The 13,105-nt window shown below is 35.8% G+C and overlaps 1 protein-coding gene across 1 annotated transcript in view; it reads right to left on the reverse strand.

The window, feature by feature from the left end:
* Window positions 1-13,105, reverse strand: part of LOC114666111 (protein quaking) — a 1,435,209-nt gene that overhangs the window by 195,669 nt on the left and 1,226,435 nt on the right. The gene's annotated exons all lie outside the window — the stretch shown is intronic.

Raw genomic sequence — 13,105 nt, forward strand, 5'->3', positions numbered from 1 at the left:
GTATACATACATAAAAACTATACAATATTTACTTTTATGCAATCTTAATAATTATTATAACATAATGACTGATTAATGTGATACCTGCGCTTGTTTCAATAAACACAAAAGTTTTATATTCGGCTCAGTATTTGACAGCGCAACCCGAAGTTCTTGGTCAAGATCTTTTAAGCATGACCGCTTATCATTTTTAATTAACACAAGAGTTGTTTGTCTTTTTTGGCGTAACTGGGATGGTTTGAATTTAGATGGCGATTTAGTTTACTGGGTGCCATTGCCTCGTTTGATAGCTGATCGCCGCAAATGATGCATTATGGCTTTGGAGCCGTTTCGTCACCACACCACGAGAATCCATATCGAATGTGGTCTTCGTTGTACTTCCATTTCACAATCTTCTTTGGTTTTTTTTGCAACACTTGTGCTGGGTTCTTCATCATCTGTACGTGAAGACGAATCTTTTCCACGTAAAAATTTATCCATATTTAAAGGGGTATAAAACTAAATATGAATCACACGAAGAACGTTAACCATACACAATTCAGCAACACAACTAATAGTAATGAATGATAACTACTGTCGCAAGACGAGTGAATGCGACGTAGCACGACTAATATGTCGGCTTGAATTGAATCTAGGTGAGGGCACGGAGCGCTCTGCCTATCAAAGCATACTATGGAGTTGTAGGCCCTATGTAGTCGCCAGACGTCGTAGGCGACAGGCGATGGGATTTATTATTTCAGAGAAAAGACATATAAAATTAGGAAACCTTTAAAAGGCTATTTACGCGACTATTTCATTGCACATATTCTCGTTATTGTGTTTCTAAGGAGGACCGTTGAAATATTATTTAGTTAGAAAATTGTCTTATTTGACCACGTCACACCTGTATCGGCTCAAGGCACACCAGTGTGCCGTGGCACACCGGTTGCGGAGCACTGCACTAGAGGATGAAAATGTCCACTGAACAAAGGCAAGTGGCCAGCGTAAAACAGTAAACCGTCAGGCATACCTCTGTATGTCACGTTGTCCAGTCCACAACAGGGCTGGAATGTCTGATGATGTAAGGCAACAAGAAGCACAAAGAATGAGGGATGAAAGGGCTAGAATGTCCAATGAACAAAGACCATAAGAGGCACAAAAAGTAGGATGTAAGGAATATCCAGTGAACAGAGGATTGCAGACGACACAGTCGAAACAGATGGACTTACCATTAAGCAAATTTTAATAAATGGCATTTTGCTATACTAGTATTTGTACAATTGCTACAGCAAATATAACTGTCTTTTGGAAATTCAACATGACCACCATATATACTCATGTATAAGTCGGGTCTTGAAACCCGAAAAATCGATCATAAAATGAGACCCCAACTTATATGCCCGTCAAATTTTGCTTCCTGCAATCTTGCACCAGTTTCTCAGACACATCGAATTTTGTTGCAGCAGCGCAGTTACCAATTTCTTTCACCACTTCAATAACTTTTAATTTAAAACCAGCTTCATATTTTCTTCTGATCGAACGCTCCATCATAGATAAGGGTTGCTCTTACGATAAAGGTTTATGAGGGTGTGAGATACAAAAAAAACAGTACAAAAGTCGCTTCGTAATAGTTCGGGTATTACCGTGTGGTCATGTAGGCACAATACCTAGAAAAAAAAGGCAGTGTGCTCTGTGGTTACACTCTCAGGCGGGCGTTAGCATATCATAATGTCTTGGACCAATAGCACAACTTTTCCACATTCAACTTATATGACCGCCCTTATAAAATACCAGAAATTATACAGTAAAATCAAGCCCCGACTTATACGCGGGAGAATTTAAATGCGAGTATATATGGTAAATACAACCCATGATGAGACCTAAAGATATAGTCTTAGACAAAAACTGTAAACCAGCAAGACTATTTATTGCATTGTTATCTGGATTAGTTAAGAAGAAAATGCTGTACCTGCAGTTTTAAAGGAGAAACCACCCTTTTCCATTAAAAAGACTTGTGTATACTAAATACAAAGTCCTTCCATTAGCCCCAGAATGAGTGATGCTGACTGATGGAAATTGTAATCTCCACACTGGCCCTGGTTTTTTGGGTTGTCCCATTCCAATCATAACCCCTTTCCCTAATATGACATAAAGCTTCCATTTGAAATAGGACCAACAGCAGCACATGTGCAAAATTTTATGAAAATCAGTCCAGCTGTTTTGCATATTTGGTGAACAGACATATAAATACCTTACGATTTTTTTTGTATAGATGAAAAGTTACTTTAGCATACTTTTTTTTTGAAAGTGTGAAATACACAACACCTTTATTCTCTCTTTCCTCATTTTACCATATAATTGTTCCTTTTTCTTTTCCTCTAATTTTTTAATGCATTGTAAAAAGGCCATCTAAGTAGCAATATATTATATTACCATGTGCTCTTTTTATGTCAGGGATGCAGCATAAAATGTGCCGTAATTACCTGTACAGTGCCATATTTAAACTGAGAAGTCATTTTCAGTTGCCCAAAACTTTTCTATGTTATATTTTGTGATGACTTGTATTAAAAAAAGAGCAAAATAAAATAAGATGTGATGTAAATTTGTGAAGACTGTTAAAGTACAAAATCTCTGTGGTGTGTGATGAGTAAGGAAGTAGCCCACAATGAATTCTTTTCACACTTTCCATTAACATAATGGTGCTGAACATAAAAATCCTATTTCGTGAGAAGCAACAATTGTCCTGCTTTTTTTGAGATGTTTAAATTTACTGAAACACTTGCATAACTAAAAATAAACAGCATGAGCCAAAACAAAAAGAAAACAGAGCCCAACAAGTGGTATCACAATAAGCAGCTGCTAGTGTCCAGTCCTGTCTGTGTACATGCCACACAAATGGTATATTTCTTATATGAATTAAGTTTTAATATCAGTAAGACCAATTTAGAGAAAGTCTATAATAATCTATAAAATATGGATTTTGAATCCTTTGTGACAAAAGTTTGTGTACAGGAAGATAAGTACAAAAATATATTTATGGCTTTTTTGCTTATATGTAGTATATTAAATACTTTGCACAGAATTATGGACATATTCATATGATTAACACATTTATTAACAAACATTAAAAGAAGTATTGGCTTCTTCTTTTCAGTTCATTTCTGTCCAGTAAAAAATATTTGCCAACCTTTGTTTAAATCTAAATAAAAAAAAGAGAAACAGTCAATATAAAAATAACGAACACAGATATTTACAGTATAGATGTTCACCAGAAAAGTCTTTTTAATACTTATTTTGTATTCTAAAAGCAGAACATTACAACAACATACTATTAAATCAAATGAAGAATAACAAAATTTTAAAATCAATTGTTAGAAAACAGAAAAAGAAATGAAAAACAAGAATCTTTTCATTCCTCATGGGCAGATGTTGAAAGAAAAACACAAACCAAAATCTAACATTTTATATATAATAGCACAAGACAGTTAAGAATGGGTCAAGTATGCTTATTCAGAATTTACATTACACGTTTTAAACAAATTTTGGACATATTCTCTTAAAGAGAATTTGATTTTTTTCTAATTTGAGATAATATAAAACAATAACATACTTTAATGGTAAAGTTTTTACCTACCAGCATGTTCATTATTGCTCTTAATGGCACATTGGACATTCTGCAAAAATGAAAAGATATACTTTATTTAGCAATTAAGAACAACTGTTTAAAATATTAGGTTTTCATTTTATTTGCAAATTTTAAAAAAATACATTAAAAAGAACAAAAACATTAAAAAATTAATTCATGCTATGTCAGTTAGAAAGAGCTTACAAAAGAAAAAACAAACAAATCTTACTAACACTAAGACATTCTACTCTAAAAAGTCAAATGCTTTAAACCAAGCCTGCTACCAAATTGGAGGTGCAAGACTGAGCTGTATGGAGAACATTGATGAGGCACATTGACCCCACATAAAAGTGTGAAAAGATGAAGAGTAAGAAGAAGATCATCTCAGTGATAGAAACAGAGCTTAAAAAAAAAAACACCAACACAACCTGCTTCCCCACCCCGACATGCTCAATAAGAAAACTAAACAAGTCAAGTAATCATAAATATACTGTATATTTTAAAGGAACCAACAAACATGGGTACCTCAGTATACACCAAGTCTTGGATGGTCTTGAGTAGCAGTGGGGTAATGAGGACACTTCACTGGCAAGTGAAGCTGGCTGTAGTGCCACAAATGACCCATCTACTAGTGGAGCCAATAGGCCTACATTTTTACTAATAATGCAGTTCAGAAAGTAGATAATGTTTACTTATTTTAGATCATCTCAATACACAATGAGAACATACAGTTGTAAATTGGATTGCCTTTTACACCATTGTTGGTGGTCTTTGCCCCACCTCTTGATGCTAATTTATCTTTTGATTTTACTTAGTTCTGTCCATGGAATAGAAATGCAGTGTGCTCCACTGTATGTCTTATTGATGAGCAATGAATCTTTTGATTGATTTATATTATGAAAAACCGCAGCATAATTAAATGCAGAACATGAACAATGAAGGCATTTCAGTACATTACACATGTTCGGTTGCATTTAATTTTGGCAGAGATAATAATCCACAGATGGATTGCCAATACAGGCAAAAAATGTTTCAAAGATTAGATTAACTAAAACACAATACAAAATTTTTCTTCTTCAACAATGCCAAATTAAAAGACATTGTGCTTTTCATACTTTTTATAATGTTTTTCAACTGCTAAATCCTTCTAATGAAACAAAAATGAAACTGCTATAATTGAGGATGTAAAAAAACAAAAAAAACAAAAAAAAAAAACAGTTGTTGTAATAAATGAGATGAGTATTGTGTGATTCACATCTCAGAACCATGGGGGATGATGATGCTGGATTTTCAGAGAGGTCTTTTGTGTCACTAGACTAAATCTTGAATTGTTTTAGCAAGCTACTATATGGAAACTGATTGAAAGTCAAAAATACATAAACATTTTAGTGAAACTTGGAAGCAGAAGAAAGCATGGCAAAGGTGCTATATAAAATAAATGTATTATTATTTGTTTTATCCTATTGTTATTTTAACCTATACTAACGTATACTAAGTTATTACCTGTTATTCTTTAGTATGAAGGTCCTGTAGAACTTAAAACTTAGTTTGTTTCCAGTCTGTGTGTCTAGTGTGCTCAGCCAGCCATATTGTTATATGTGTGCATGGGTTTTCTCCAGGACACCACTTTTGTCCCCATAGACATGCTGTTAGGTTGACCAGCAGCTTCAAATTGTCCAAATCTGAGTGAGTGTGAATAAGTCATCCAGAAGACTTCCTTTAATGAATGGCTAGTTGAGGATGTGCTGAAAATGATGAATCAAAAAAAAAAAATGCACAGATGACTTGGTCCAGTCCATAATCTATGGATTATTAAGAATGATGAGAACCACAAATATCCTTGTTGTAAATCCACTACTGACTCTGCATAAGTCTCGTAACTCCTTTTCAAACAAACACTTTAATAGTGTAAATTCTGTCATTTCAGTGAAATTGTCAGACAACTGAGGGACATTTCCTAAGTGGAACACGGTGTCATACCTACACACTTTTTATTAAGTAAAATGGCAGTCTTGATAGGTGGTGCTGAACATAAAAGTGTTTGTATCACACAAAAAGAATTTTCACTTCAGAATAAATAAAATCTGCATAACAGTAGATGAAAGAGAAGTACCTGGTTAAAACAGCTAACCATTTTGAGAACACCTTCAAGAGATGAATGGATCTGCTTTAAAGCTTGCAACTCTGTCTGCAAGAGGGAGAGAAATAAACAGAAGTTTACAAAGAAAATGAAAAAAACTAGGAGGCAAAAATAGCTGATCACTCAGTGAAGTCGGGTGGCTTTACAGCAAGTGCAATATTTTAACAGATTGTATTTTTTGGCAACGCATAAACATGATTAACGATGACAGAAATGGCACTTACGATCTATTGGCCAATTGCCAGTACTTGTAGTCAGCATAGCTGAACATAAATCAGTGATGTTGATATAAAATATGATGAAACAAAACTTTAACTGGTCTTATTGACTTAAATTCAACTATTCAAAAGACATGTTATTTTGACTCATCAATATCTCAGTGTGTTTAAAGAAAGAGAATCTAAACATTCTAGGTCAGAGAGAAATATAAGGAGTAGATAAACTAGAAAATGTGATACATAAACCATATAGAACAGAAACTTACAAGAGTTAAATTACACGAGAGCATTTCTTTCTGGGTATATTCTAACATGTTTGTGTCGCATCCACTACAGTCAACATTTCCTACCCTTATTTATTTAGCCTGCCAGGCTGCAGGATTTATTCAAAAGATTGAACGATAATGTCTGTTAAAATCTCTCTAAAACACATTCTCCAAGTTTAAATTTGACATTGCAGCCAAGTGCAGCCTTGGAGGTGCACAGAGTGTCGAGTTAGCGGAGTAACTGGCCTGAAGGTTGACACAAGCCGTATCGGTTTTGTTTTTTAAATATCAAGAATAACTTTCAAAATGGAAGCATTTAAAAAGAAAATATAAATCCAGTCCACTCTAAAATAAAGAACACACTATTTCTGACTTATGTTAATGACTTTATACTGTAGATGCTTTCAATTTGAACAGCTTGCACATTTTGCTTAGAAATACAGACACCAGTGCTGCTAATTAAGGCCACATCTAACACCTTTTTATTTTTACATACATTAATTCACTGTTTGCCAAAGTTTGTAATGAGGAACTTAAAACGTTTCCAAAAACTCAATATTATCCTTAACAGTAGTTGTTGAAATCAAACGAAATGTAATTAATAATTTACAATCCTCTTGGAGTACTGTACATTTCTCATTCTTAGTCAACTTTAAGGCCATGTCACATTATGCAACTTTTCCAGGTGATTTTTAGTCATAGACTTCATTTACATAATCTCAGTGAATTGGTGGCAGTCATAGGGTGTTCTAGTGACCCTCAGTCATAGAATGTGATATGCCCAGCGACTCGGTCCAACGAGCCTGCGACTTACCTCGACAAAATCAAGTATGTTTAATTTTTTTCCTTGAGTCATAAAGGACGGGCTCAGTGTATGAGAACTGACAACAATGAGCACTCCATAGGAAGTACAATGTGTAGCATGCCACCATGAGGAATAATGAATGCAAGTGTTTTGGACCTCAGAAAGAGAAGAGAAGCTTGTCTGTCTGATGTCTCATGTTTTTCCTACCATGACAGAATGGAAAAAAGAAAAATGAGGGCTGGGGCTGCAGCTGATTATATCATACATGTAAATCCTTCCCATCCAGTCTAATCAAGACCGACAGGATCTGTCAGGAAGAATTTGACAAACTGCCCAAATCTAAGTGTGCAAAGATTGAAGAGACTTACGAAACAAACGTGAAAGCTGTAATTGCTACCAAAGGGGCTTTTGAGAAAGTAGCTATTTAAGGTCTTGGGTGTTTACATGAATGAGACACGTCAGTCTGTGTTTGTTAAATAAATCTGCAATCCTGTCTGAAAACAGGTTTTCAGTGTCATTATGGGTTATTCAGTGTTGATTGTTGGGAAGAAAACGGCAATATCCATTTAAAATTAAATCTTTAACACAATAAAGTGTGCAGAAACTGAAGGGGTCTGCTTACTTTCTGAATCCACAGTATGTATGTATATATATATATATATAAATATATATATATAAATATATATATATATATATATAAATATATATATATATATATATATATATATATATATATATATATTCAAAGACAGGGTCCCTGCCCTGGACACGCGGGTTAATGGAACTGGATGAATGGATGACTTCAAAGTCCGTTGGACAATCAGACGTTTATTATTTAAAAAAAATGAATAAAAATAACAAGAAAATCCAAGCCTGTCGTTATGTATCATTGTTTTTATTTTTGCATTTAAAGTGATTCGCTATGATTGGTAAAAAATAGTGTACTTTTTCTGATTGTTTTTAAATAAGCATTACAGTCTTAAACTCCAAAAAATCGCCTAAAGCAACCCGTCTGCATGATGTACAAATCGCCGCAGTCCTGCTCCTCTGGTGTGACTTTACCACTACCACACACATTCCTGTTGCTATTCAAGTTCCGCCGCCGCTGCCCTCCGAGCTCGTTCGCCGTTCTTGTCGCCTCTTTATGACGACCTGCCTCGTCTCGCGCGCATTTTAAAGACTCACCTGCAGCGCCTTTAACGCCTGCTCATCGGAGCCGTCACTTCGAGCTTTCTGTTGCCTCTTGGTAACGCTGGACATGTCTCGAATCATATGTTGTGTCCAGAAAAAAAGAAAACAGGAGATACTCAAAAGAATGCAAGGAAGTCAGAAAACGGTAACTTTGTTTCAAAAAAGCAACGAATTTGACGAAGACCACACCAGTCAATCCACGACTGTATCGTTGTGACGACAGTGGGCGGGCTATAAAGCGCGCGAGCGCTCGCGGAAGCCAACTCACGGGCTCTTAAAGGTACAGAGTCGATTTGTTTTTAGCACACTGCTGGATTTTTCAATGGCGCACTTGTCCGGCTGTTTTTAAAAGTATTTTTTTTCCAATCTGGTATGATGTACACATTATTTAAAACCCTATACATTTTTCGTTACAGATTGACTAATGAACAAGATTTTTTTTTTCAACAACAACAATATTTATTTATATAGCACATTTTCTTACAAAAAGTAGCTCAAAGTGCTTTACATAACGAAGAAAAGAAAAATAAAAGACAAAATAAGAAATTAAAATAAGACAACATTAGTTAACATAGAAAAGGAGTAAGGTCCGATTTTTTGATAAACTAGTCGGTGAAGTGGGCCTGAAAAACTGTTTGAGCTGCTGAAGGTTTAAGGGGTTAGCGAATTTTGAAGTTTGATTAGACAAATTATGTTCTGAAGTTAATTTTAAATAAAATAGACTGGCTTGGATGAAAAGGCAATTAGTTTGGAAATAATGTTGGCTGATCAGCACTATAATGTGAAAATACTGAGAAACCCTACAGTGACCCAAAATCAGACATCCCAAAGCCAATTCTATATAGCGCTAGCGACAGAGGGAACCCGTATTGAGCTGATCTTATTTCATTAAATCACTGTTTACCCATTAGCGATTTGGATACTTGCAAAGGCATAGCGTTCCGTATATGGCAGGTTCCTGCCATGTGTCCAATGCCCCCGCCTGGACTCCTGCGAGGCTAAACTGGATCGAGAATAATGAGGAGAGTGGTCCGCTAGACATCGTAGGGCTCACTTACACAGACACCCACACACTCTGTCATGCCGCACAAATCATGAGATGCAAAGGATCCCAATACTCAAATGTATAACGTGCAGAGACGGGGCCCGTCCGGGTTTGAAACAGAGTACTGAAGCGTTGTTAGGCAGCAGCAATGTCCTACCGTCTCATCCTATGGCTGAGACAGATTAAGAGTTAAATGTTGACATCAAGTGTCAATTAGATAGATAGATAGATAGATAGATAGATAGATAGATAGATAGATAGATAGATAGATCTTTATTTGTAGAAGACTTGCAAGGATAACATGAAATATTTAAATATTAATTGCATGGTGTTCAGTATATGCAGTACACCCACAATAAATAAAAAAAGAAAAGAGCGTGATACGCACTTGTTGATTACTTACATGTCAATTAAAAAGTATTCAGATTAAGAGCAAAATATTTTGCAGGTTTTACTTATTTGAATTATTAAATAGTTAAAGGACTTATTCAATGTGTTTCATGTAGCGCCTTTAAAATTAACTAGAACATCGCACGAATCCGCCACTATTAAAGCGCCCCTGCGCATGAAGTAAATATTACACAGTTGTATTTTGCAGCCCCTGTAGTCTACAACCCCCCCGCCCCCCAAAAAAGGTAATTAAAACATGACGGTCTGCAATTGAGGAATGTGTCCCAATGTCATAGCAGTTTTTATAGCCACCAGAGGAAGTCTGTAGTAGTAAACGTTCACGGGCTACAGCCCACATTGAAAGGCGTCCCCGAACTGTTTCTCTTCTCCTTAATGCCGATCTGCAATTAAACGTACGCGGCAAAGACAAGTTCCCACCACTTTCTGCAGTAATAATAAGACATCTTCAGTTCTCTGTACGTTGAATTCCGAGTAAATTACCCAACCAATAAATACATTTTCTACCGACTCAATACCAACTAGAAAATAAAATGAAAATCTATTGCTTTAAGAAACGTATTATTCGGCGTTCCTTGTCCTACACCGAGTTCTATACTTAAAGCGTGTTTTAGCTCCACAATGCAATAAAGGAGTATTGATTAGTTTCAACGAGGATTGGAAGTAGTTTTTTTAAGAAGTCGAAAATTACAGAATGCACGTAACAAGGAAATTATAAGACTGATGGTAGTACAGCGTTTTCAGTGATTATACAAGATTTTATATAGTCTGACTGTGAGTAAATAGAATTTTTGGTCATTGATGTACAGGTACACACTTAAAAATACAAGTGTCAAAGTGGTTCTTCAGAGTGACGGCATTATAGGGAATCAATTTTGGCTCCCAAAAGAACGATCAACATGAAGGTTCCAGAAAGAACCTTCATTTAATTAGATCAATAACAAGCTCCATAAACAACCATGAACAGATGATAACATATTCGTGAAATAATAGCGGACTCCTGATATGAAAAGGTCTCTTGCTGCCTACAAGTTCATATGCAAAGAGCTCTCCCCATACTGTATGTTTTTCTCAATTAACGGTTCCACGACGACCCATACAACCCAGTAAACAGCCATTATTTTTTAAAATTGTAGTTTGGATTACACAGATGCTTCAGAAATAAATTAGATGGATTTCTTCAATAGAAAGTTGTGCACTCTGCAAAAGTAATTGAAACTATGCGACTGTGCTCCGTCCTCCATGGAAACTAAAGCCACCGAAAGTCTGCCCGGACACCGCGCAAACGTAAACTACATTAGTGGTCCCGACAGCTACAAAATGGCCTTATTTCGTGAAAACCTTATAAAATAACCGAGGAATTATTGTTTCTTTTAACTGTTAACATATGAGTTTATATACACATAACAAATTGCTACCGGAATTTGCATATTATAAACTAACTGATCAATTGTAAGTGTTTTCTGGGAATTTAATAGGTGATGTTTAAGTGCCGCAGAAAATTAATTTAAAATGGTAACGTGAGTAGAAAAGCTTGAAAGTTGTTAATGTTTCCGTATATTTCACAGTTTCCGTTAATACGATTGTAAATATCATGTATTTAATGTCTTTTTAAAATAAAAATGTCCTGTCTACCACTGCAGAAATGAATAATCTGTGCCTTCCTTCTGTGCTGTTGGCCCAATGTACGAGACTGTGAGCATGTGCGACCCGTTCAGGGTGGACTCCTGCCTTGCGCTCTGTGTTGCCGAGATAGGCTCCGCATTATTTAAAGCTAAGAACTGAAAATAAAAATATGAACATGAAAATAGATCAGTGAGGTGCATGGGTTTCGCTGTACTCGGAACAATGCCACATTATAAAATCAGTTCTTCATGCCACATACTTAGGACAAGCTAACACTTCACAATATAAACATGACTCACTAAAACAGCTGAATATATAGCTAATGTTGAAAACATATCCTAAATGGGTCCAAAAGACAACATTATTTTCGTCATTGGAGGAGGGCGTCAACAAACTAATCCTGGATTTTTAATTAGTGTATTTGTGATGTAAACTATTAAAACGCCGAATATCGTTACATAAATACACAGCTAACTAAAGTGTATTTGTCACTGGGACACCACATTGATTTTGGAGTCAGAGCTGTAAATTACACAGAATATATTGAAACATTACTAGCAGTTTACACATTTACATATTCCTTTCTAATCAGTGCATTTTTGCAGTAGTGTAAAATAATACAACTTTTATTTGTTTCGTGTCACATTATTTAAGGAAATGCAAGGTTATTGGGATATATCGTATATAAAATACAATTGTAGGAGTAAAGCATGCATCAGCTGAAAGAAAAGATCGATAAAATGCGCCTTTTGCACTTGAGGGCGGCCTTTTTCCATCTGCATTTATATGGTGCTTATCTATCTATCTATCTATCTATCTATCTATCTATCTATCTATCTATCTGTTGTGCATGGCAATCAACGGGTAAGCCATTGTTCCTTAACTCTGCGGATTTATTTTAGGACTACTGCAATGCACATACATTATTTAAGTGCCCTTAATACTTCGCCACCTAGTTTACATTTCCTCTTGCCTTCCACAACTCAGACTGTCATCTCCCATTTTCGGTTTCTCTGTCGGGACGCGATCTCTTTCTCTCGCTTTGACTCCTTTGTATTTTGCTTATTGGGGGCGCAGCTCACGGCGGTGCCTGTGTCGGACCATTTCCTGCTCATTGTCACCTCGCTGGTCCGTTAAGGCGAATTCTCACAGAGAGTTAGGGCAATAAACACCGGCTCATCTCCCAACCTTGGCAATCAGTCCGAATAAACAACAATCCCATTCACTTGCCGGCTCGCCCGAACTTAAACTCAAGGAACGAATCCCTTAAGATGTACAATAAAGGATCAGATTTAGACCAAGATCATTAGGGTCATTTTAAAACGGGGAAATGCGCAAAAATCTGTTATTATTTAATATTTATATCCAAACTTGCATCTGGTGCTCATCCAAACGCTGGGCTCCATCAATTCTGGATTAAACATATTTGAAAATGTTTGAATGGATTGAAGAAATCAGTGCTCATTAATTGTGTGTTACGGCAATAAATAACACAAATGGTGCACACCATTTGTAGCACATATTATGGGCATTGCTTTTCCCCTTAAAATATAGCAGTGTTTTACTTTTTAAACTGAAATAATTTAAAATTAGTACTTATCCACACATCAAATAACATAGTTGAAGTCCCGTTTCGAAACTGGACATTTGGATATTTATGGTTATAATTTTTAGCGTGTAATGTCAGATGCAGCTGTCGCGAAAATGCCCCTTAAAGGTTGAGAACACTTTGCCTGTCTTTTCTGTTTGCAAAAAATGTGGGTTTCTAGCTTTACCAAGCCAATGCTCCAGAAATGTTTAAG

This window comes from Erpetoichthys calabaricus, chromosome 15 (assembly GCF_900747795.2).
Source record: "Erpetoichthys calabaricus chromosome 15, fErpCal1.3, whole genome shotgun sequence".
Taxonomy (NCBI): Eukaryota; Metazoa; Chordata; class Cladistia; order Polypteriformes; family Polypteridae; genus Erpetoichthys; species Erpetoichthys calabaricus.